Raw genomic sequence first — 9,691 nt, 5'->3', positions numbered from 1 at the left:
TCCACCAAATTTAAACTCAACAGATTGCTTGCTGCGGACAATCCTTTTGTTCTCTAACATCATATAGTCTTATTCCCAATTGAGGACCACCTGCCTCTGGAAGAAGGAAAAACAGAGGGCGAATAATCCCTATATAACAAATCCCTGACCAGTTTGCTGGTAGTTGCTTGTAGGCAGTATGTCCACAAATCCAAGAATGGCCTTTTTGGGCTTTGGCACCTTTAGCAAAGGGTCTGACTGCAGTCTTTGGGATTTGAAAGTAAGTTGTATTTCTATCCCCCAAGGGGCTGAAAAACTCTCTTAGGTGACCATTTGCCTGGGCAGTACAGTACCAGGCACCAGTGTCATTTTTCCACTCACAAGCTTGATGATAAAAGTAGTCTTTCTGTAATTCGGCATGTACAGTTTCATTTTTGTTTGACCAGAACCCATTAAATCCTTTGTTACGCCCATTTTCACTAAGCCACATCCATATGTAAACACCTCTATTTTTGTTAACCAATTTATGTGTGAGTGTCCATTGACACCTGCTTTCCCCCACATTGACTCCTCCCTTCTGAGTGCAATTTAAACAATATTTACCCATAGTAGGAAGTTGAATTGGCCATGTTCCACTATCATCCCAGGCGGTATTACTAGTTTAGCTATAATTGCTTACAATTTGTGCTGGGGTGAGGGGTGTAGAGACCCACGGCCAGCTTGATAACCTTAGAGGTCCTCCACAGACCCAACAGTGACTTAGATTAAAGATTTGGTTTACAGTTCTTGCTAACAAAACAAATTCATTATCCTCAAAGGGGTCATATGGGTCGGGGGGAGATGGGGGAATTGGTTTCCCTTCACTCCCATGGGTAAATGCACAGAATACTATAATAAAAAATAACATATACATCCTGACAAAATTACACTAAAATCTGCATCTGCTTCACTTCTTCTGTGGGTGCATCTGTGTCTCTTGCTTCCTCCTGAAACAAAAAAAACAAATTTGCTTCTCGGGTTAGAAAGAGGGAACAATCCATCCAGTGTGAATCTTATGAGTTTTCCCACAGGCATTTTTTGCCTTCCAGGTGTATTTATTAAGGGGTGTGTCCAACACCAGTGGCACTTTGCCCACTGTGGGGAGTTCAACCAAGACAGGTTGTCCTGGGAAATGAGATGGAATGGTGGGGTGGTCGGGACCATGTGGGGCTGGCATGATTGCTGGAGGTTTAGGACAGAATGCTGTGATCTTTGGGCATCCATTTTCTCCCCAGCGACTGTTGACACTGGTCACTGCATCCCACACTTGCTCGGCCCATCCTGGCTTATGTTGTTTGAGGAAGAGTTTTAGTAGACCATTTGTTTTTTCCACAATTCCATTTGCTTATGGGTAATACAGAGTATGAAACACCCACAAAATTCCCTCCTGGGCTGCCCACTCTTGGACCACTTTGGCTGTGAAATGTGGGCCATTATCTGATTGGATTGACTGTGGTTTGGAGAATATTCCAAACCATTCTTTCAGAGCTTTTACTGTGTTTTCTCCTGTTACCTTAGCACATGCTTTAGCTTGGACTAGCCCAGATACTATCTCTACGCATACCAATATATAGTGCTTTCCTGCTGACTTTGGAAAGGGACCGATGTAATCGATCTGCCAGGTCTCCCATACACCTTTTCCTTCTCTTAAGTGCAGGGGGTCACTCTCCAGTGGGTGTCTGTCCAGACAGATGCTGCATTGTTCACAAGAAGATGCACAAGTTTTACACTCTTGCCTGGTAACTGGCCACCCTCGGGCTTGTGCCTCAAAATAGAGGTCCTTAACTCCTGAATGTTTCTTTTGTACATGTAGCCATTCTAACAGACTTTCCCAATTTTCTGCTATCTGATGCTCTGTAAGGGAGCCAGCTGGGCTAGTTCATCCACCTCAGCATTCCATCAGCTCACTGGGGTATCATCTTTTTGATGAGATGCTACCCATGCCACTGCAAATTTCCCTTGTCCGGCAATGGTAAGGATTACCTGCCATTTTTCCTTTTGCCATACGGGTATTCTGTTGACCTCCCATCCCTTTTGTTCCCCAAACGGAAGCCATTCAGTGCAACCTTTGAACACAGCGTAAGAGTCAGTATAGATATAGACAGAAGAAGCAGATTGAGCCTCGTGCTGGAAAACACTCCACACGGCAACTAATTCTCCTACTTGTGCACTACCTTCTCCTTTGGTAATGATCTGTTCATTGGTGTCTACCCGAAGTGCCACAGCTCAGTATTTCTGAATTTTTCCCTCTCGCTTTGATGAGGCATCATTAAACCAGACATTTCGCAATTGTTCAGAAAACGGAGGAGCCACTTGTATTACAGGCAAAAGCTCGGGTGTTTCCCTACTTGGATCTACCTCATCCTGTATATTTAACACTTCTGTGGCTCCTTCAGTTACAGAAAATTTCACAATAATGTTCTATTTGTGCATACCATTTTCGCACGGAGGCTCTCTGGGCCACCCTGTCAGGGGGTGGAGTTCCTGACAAAACTGCTTTGATCGCTTTAAATGGGCCTCTGAGAATTACAGATTGTTGCCGGATGGTGCGTTCTGCTTCTCTTAGAGCTAGACTAACTACAAATAGACCCTTTTCCCAAGTGGTGTACCTTTTTTTCAGCATCTTTAAAGCTACAGGAGTAAAAACCAATGGGCCTAACAGGACCCTCTGGACCCTTTTGCCACAAGTGAATGGACAGTCCACTCTTGGCAAACCCCCACTCAATTTGAACTGGATCTGTCGGATGAATTGGACCCAGGGCCTGATAGGCAGTCGCTTCAAACACCAGTGGTTGTAAAGCCTCGTCATGGACCTGAGTCCATGCCCACTGAGCTCTCTTTCTTAATAAATCATATAAGGGCCTAGCAATAATTGAAAAGTCAGGAATGTGTTTCCTCCAAAACACAAGCAACCCTAGTACATGTGGCAAGTCTTTCTTTGACCCTGGCATTTTGATCTGATCTAGAGAGGAGAGAGTATCTGGGGGAATACACATCATACCTCCTTTCCACCAGATCCCTAAAAATTTTACATCACTTGAAGGTGTCTGTATTTTCTCAGGTGGGATTGTCAACACTATGCTTTCTAGATGGGTGATGATGTCCTTCTGAGTTTCTCTAACTTCTACCTGACTCCCTCCTATTAGTACATCATCTATATATTGATAAATCTTCACCTCTGCTTTTCTGGGGATTATTTCCAGCTCTTGTGATAGAGCATGGTGAGCTAGTGTGGGGGAATGTTTATATCCCTGAGGGAGTCGTGTAAAAGTGTACTGTTGTCCTTCCCAGATGAAGGCAAAGCGATCCTGGTCCTCGGGTTGTAAAGGGACCATGAAAAACATATCTTTGACATCAGTTGTAGCCATGACAGGGTGGGATTGTTCCTGAATGGTTGCTATCAATTCAGCAATGTTTGGTACAGCAGCTGTTAGTGGACCTGTGTTGGCATTGAGTCTCCTGTAATCTTGTCAATCTCTATTTGCTGTTAGGTTTTTGGACCAGCCATGCTGGAAAGTTGAAGGGAGAGTGAGAGGGAACTACAACCCCTTGTTTTTTCAGATCCTCCAGAACTGGTGTAATTCCCTCCCTTGCTCCTATAGGCAATGGGTAGGGTTTAACATTTGTTAATTTAGAGGGAGGTAGGGTAGGTGCCGCTTGCAATAAATGCACCTCTGTGTCTGATTTTTTGGCCAATTGCTTGATCTGGGAGACACCAAAGACCACGAGTTCCCCTGGGTGTCCGTCCACTGCCTACCTTCAAAACATCTATGACTAAGAGATTCATCTGGAAAGATCCTATGGCCACCATAGTGTTGACTGGGTTTTCCTCTCCTGATAACCAAAGTGTCACTGAAGTCATAGGTACTGACTGTGTTTTTCCCAGGGCATTTAGGACAATTAGATTTTTAGATGGAATCGAGATTCCACATTGTTCTGCTTCAGTCTGCGTAGCACAGTAATTTGTGCCCCAGTATCAATCAGAAATGTTACCAGTCTTTTCCTTGGTCCTACAGCAACAGTAATCAGGAAATCCCCTTTTGTGTTGCAGGTGAGTTGATTTACAAGCATCCATCCTCTGCATCCCCCCTCACCTTCAGGGAGTGGAGGGTCTAGTTTCCCGTCACCTTGTTTTCTCCAGTCGGCTCCTCCCCAGGGTCTGTTAAGGGTGGAGCACTAGGGGTTGGTTTGGAAGTGACACTTCACTCTGACCATTTCTTCACAAGTTGTTCTAATTTTTGAGTTGTGAGTCCATCCATCAATTCCCAAGGAATGCTTTTCTGAAGTCCTAGTTGACACAGTCCCTGTCGAGTTAGGGGCCTCTCTCTCCCAAAACTGTGACTCCAGGGTGACTCCAAGCCTTGGCCCTTCCTCATGGATGATTGCCGCCTAGTAATTTTCTCTGCAGCCCGCATGACCCTGGTCTCAGTTCTTTGGGACAATCCACCAACAGGGCCATATTTTCTCCCAAAATTAATAAATTCCTGGGCTACATCTCCACATGTCCATACTTTCCTCCCTGGCCGTTGCTGGTCAGGGGTCACTATCCCCTCCAAAGCGGCTGTCATTCTTTCTCCATTGGGAGTGTTTTGAATCTTCCCTTGCAATGGAATGCCAACGAGTTTCAGGGAGTCAGGGCTGTATCTCATTGACTCATTGACAATGACTCCTTGTATCAGGGGAGTCATCCTCTCTGGGTCCACAGGCATCATCATCGGGGAGCCTTGGTTGGGCGTGAGCTCCCAATCATACATCATCTGCAGACAGGCTGCCTTCTGCACACTTCCCACTAGCTGATCCACTGTACCTGTTATGGCAAGGGGATCTCCCCTCTACAAGGGGTTCAGCCCTCCGGCCCAGTATGCAACTCTCTGAGTCAAAGACCATGGGGCTCAGCGGTCGACAGTGGTTAGAAACACACCCGGACCCCAGTATCCTTCTGCTTCTTTCTCAGACAATAACATTCCATCCCCTCCTGACAGAGACACTCTCCACACATATTCTGTCTCTGATTCTTTTTCAGTCCTTGCAAAATATTTTTTTCAGCTGAGCCAATTCAGTTGCTGTAAATGGGACTTCTTTGGTGATAACCTGAGGATGTTTATCGCTATCGTCCTCGTACACATACTCTGTTTTAACCAGCAGATACATATGGGGGAGGCTTTCTACAGTTTCTTTTGCCCTTTGCAAATCTCTTTGGGGATAGATTTGCTGTATAACCTTCTCCAAAAGCTTCACGTGTGCCTCCGCCACTATATCTATCTCCACCAAAAGTTGTTCCCTCAACTCGTCTTTCAATATTATATTTTGATTCCTTTCCTCCTCTAACAATTCTTTGGTGTCACTCAATTGGTTCTGCAGGGTCTGTATGACCATCTGCAGTGAGTCTATTACAGCATCAGCTTGACTAGACTTCTCCTTTCTCTCTTCCATTGCAGCTGCCAGACTCGCTCCTAGCACTGCACGAATTATAGCTTTTCCTTTTCCCTTCTTAACCTTAGCTTCCTTATGCAATACCCTTATCCAATCCACCACACTCTGTGGATGAAACAAGTGGTTTTTCACCCAATCTTGTCCCTGGACTGAGGGACGGGATCGGTGCGCCTCCAACAGATCATATTTATCTATTCCTTCAGCCTCTGAGGGCACATCATCACAAGCATCAGTGCCTTCTGGGCAGCCATTCTTTTTCCTTTTCCTAATACAAAGGGGATTATTGTCCTAAGAGAGTCACACCTTAATGTCAGATTTCCCCTGTTTTCTCCCAGGGGAACAGATCTGAACCTCACACAAAAACAACGCAAATGGGATGATTGTCCTGAGAGGGCCACACCTTGATATACAAGTTTTCCCTATTCACTCTCAGGAGGCCACACCTTAATGTAACACAAAGGGGGTTATTTCATCCTGAGAGGTTTGCATCCAACAGAGCAAAGTAGTACAGCACTCTTGTCTCAAGGGATCCTGTCTGTGACGCCAATTTAAAATGTCCCAATCCGATATTGGGGAGGGTTCTTAAACAATCCCAAGAGTGAAATTAAGACACAAACGAGGTCACATGCTGTACAACCTTGGAAACTTTACTTTCTGTAACAACTGATAAGAGAGATAGGACAGAGAGGAAAAGAAAGGAAAAAGTCTGAATCCCTAAGCAAGAGAATGGCAGAGACGCAACTAATTACCACCACCAGGGATCCAGCAATGTTCCATCAGCTTGTTCCTGGTGCCGATGATGATGTTCCACGCTCCTGGCTCCTATCCCAGGCATCCATTAACAAGCCACAGGCTACAAGCAACCAGCAACAAGCATCTTCTGAGAGGAGTACGCAGTCCGTCCTTTTACAGTGCCCGTCCCCATGATTTGTCCACCCATTTCCACGGGGCTTGTTGTAACATGTGCCGCCCTGTGGTCCTCCATGCACACATGCCCATGTGTCCATGGTGGTCATGCTGGTGAGGGGTCAACCTGCGATGCCTTCAGCCTCTGCACGTCTTCCTCGCCATGGTTCCCTCTCCACGTGGCTTGCGCGCAGGTGCAGCTTGATGGGCGCTGCCAAGGTTGCTGTTGTTGTTCCAGCCTCAGGAGGATATCGTGGGTTCATCGGAGACTATTCGTCTCCTTCAAGGCGTACTCCTTCACAACAACAGAATGCTGAGGCCAGGAAGCGGTTGTCGTGAAGCAGCAATGTTGAGACAGACAAACAGTCCCTTACAGTTGCCCAGAGAAGCTGTGGCTGCCCCCTCCCTGGCAGTGTTCAAGGCCAGGCTGGACAGGACTTTGAGCAACCTGGTCTAGTGGAAGGGGTCCCTGCCCATGGCAGGAACGGTGGAGCTAGATGATCTTTAAGATCATTTCCAACCCAAACAGCTCTATGATTCTATGATTTTTTTTGTTCTAAGCCTACCAAGCACTAGTTTCAAGTTAACAGCTTTGGTTATTTTTATGATAAAATTTGTTACATCAGAGGATAGCGTATATTTACTGAATATGAGAAAATTTTTACACTACATCAGTATGTCTGGTTTGGATAATGCTGAGATATATGCTTTTGTACATTCTCAGATAAGGAAATGGATACTAATAGAAGTGTTTCTGAAAGTAATCTAGAAGTTCCCCAGACCAGATCCTGTTAACTTCCCATGTTTCCAAATGTAATTCCACCTAAAACTTGTAGCAGAACCAAATATTCAAAGTACATCTAAGAAGTTAAATTGGTATTGAATTAATCAACAATTAAAATTACTAATCAGCTTGTGTTATCTCTGCTGGTCAAAAAATCCTTCATGAGGATGGTATTTCTGGAAAAAAAGAGACTGCTTGTACATCATCAAAAAATAAGCAGTGAACAGATTAATAAAGTACTCAACTTTCACTGACAGAGTAAAAATATCAATACTAATAAAAGAACAGTTCATAGGTGAGGTGAATAGAGGTCTCTGATCAGCCAGCAGTCAATAAGTCTTTTGAAAACAATAATTATCTCTTGAACAAATCAGATTATTAGGAAATATCTTTTTAGATGATGATAAATTAGGGATGATGAAGGTTGAAGATATTACTTATAGCATTGCATCTGAGTCAGGCTATTTATTGACAAGAACAAAATTTAGCAGTGGTCTAAACAACCTTTCTCCTTGAGAAAGCAAGAGCACTATGGCATTTTGTAATTTTTAAATAGTGGTTTGAGTCTAACCAACCACAAGGTGATATACAACACAAAAGAAAACAAGCACATAACTGCAGAGTCCATGGCTGTTATATAAAATAGCTTGGTAACTTTATGGATAAATTAAGCATCAGTTTGGAAAAGACATAAACTAGAGACCAGAAAAATATGGGACGTATAAATTAAGTATCTATTATATTTTCACCTATAAAAATTATTTTAAGATTTGTAAAAGGGGGTTTGAATTTGATAATCTAAATAGTTTCAAAAGATGTAACCTCATAACCTTTGAGTATTTGGGGAACAGAATGTAAATAACACAGGTGTCTAAAAGTACAGTTTTGAGGCCTAGAGGCAGAACATGATTTTTTGGTTACAAGAGCATGAAATTCACAAGGCACAGAAATCTTGAATTTACATCACATATGCCAGGATGAGCTACAGGAACACACATTATGGATCGACACAATGAGAAATAAACTTGTTACAGCATAGTATGATTTATATTAAAATAAATATATGTGTTCTACATGAGTGATTTATAAAAGGTAAAGAACTGCCCTATCCCTGTGTATTTACAGTAGTGCCATCCCTGTACAGGAGGGAACCAACCTACACCTACAGACAGATGAACTGAATAAATTAATAGTTCTTTTCAAATGCTAATCTCCAGGTCAAATTCAGTCCTGATGCAGTAGTAAGTCATTCATTGAACATAAAGACATCATGAAGAGCTGTAAGGGGAAAAATAGTACTGAGAAGTTCACAATCTTTTGGCATTTAGTGGATGCAACAAACACATCACAGAGTAACATGAATCAGAGAAAGGACATGAACTGCTAGCAATGAAAGTTAGCAAGGAAATTAACAGGGTCAGAGAAAATAAACACTCTGTGTCTCCAGATTGACTTTATTCCCAAACCATTCATGAATTTTAGTGTGTATGTCATATTGGAAATTATCTAAGGAAATTTGATAGCTGAATATCTATCAGACTATATTTGTTGCTTTCAAAATATAAAAACAAATATTTTTTTTGTTTTGCATGGCCACTGAATATAGAGCTAGTGTATTATTTCACAGAATCACAGAATCATAGAATCATCTAGGTTAGAAAACACCTTGAAGATCATCTACTCCAACCATTAACCTAACACTGACGGTTCCCAACTACACCATATCCCTCAGCCCAATGTCAACCTGACTCTTAAACACCTCCCCAGGATTGGGACTCCTCTCCTTCCTTCCTTCCTTCCTTCCTTCCTTCCTTCCTTCCTTCCTTCCTTCCTTCCTTCCTTCCTTCCAACAGAGAAAACACAGGCCATCCATACTAATGGAGGCCACTAAATCAATGTTTTCCTGAATAGAAAAATCTGTCAGAAGGTCTATTAGTGATACTGGATGATATCTGAATCATACTAAATTTAATAGCGAAAGTAACTGGCTTCAGTGATATCCAGATTTCAACTGTTGTTTTTCATGGAATGGGTACTACCTGAAAAAGGGAACAGACACAGTTCTTCACAAAATTCTGGCATTAATATCATCGGTCTGGGAAAAAACAAAACAAAACAAACCAAAACAAAAACAAAAAAACCACCCCACAACCAAAAAAAACCCCAAACAAACATTCCAATAAAAAAGAAGCTAGAAAAACAACTAACATTCCCACATACTTTACTGTGTAGTTCAATTGTTATTGTAATTATCTTAAGTATAGTCCACAGTTTTAAAGAATTCAATGATTTTCATTCTGAACACAGCTCTGGTGATAATGCATCACTATTTACATTCCCATATGCCTGCTAGACTGTGCAAGATCAAAGCTGAGCAGAACTAGCCCTTCTCAATATTTTGTCACCGTCCTTTACCCTTATAGGCATGAAAATGGAAATTTTTCCCTGTCATGGAGAGATAATGTTGCTATGGTTATAATTCTATAAAGGTAAAGTAGATTTATCAAAATAATTGGAGGCATGATTCTCCATTAAGGTCAATGATTACAG

The 9,691-nt window shown here is 42.6% G+C and overlaps 1 pseudogene; it reads right to left on the bottom strand.

Moving 5' to 3' along the window:
• Positions 1–902: 902 nt before the first annotated feature.
• Positions 903–6,286, bottom strand: LOC141973792 (uncharacterized; annotated as a pseudogene).
• Positions 6,287–9,691: the final 3,405 nt, after the last annotated feature.

This window comes from Athene noctua, chromosome Z (genome assembly GCF_965140245.1).
Source record: "Athene noctua chromosome Z, bAthNoc1.hap1.1, whole genome shotgun sequence".
Classification (NCBI taxonomy): Eukaryota; Metazoa; Chordata; class Aves; order Strigiformes; family Strigidae; genus Athene; species Athene noctua.
The sequence above is the reverse complement of the archived record's forward strand: the minus strand, read 5'-3'. Positions and strand labels throughout refer to the sequence as shown.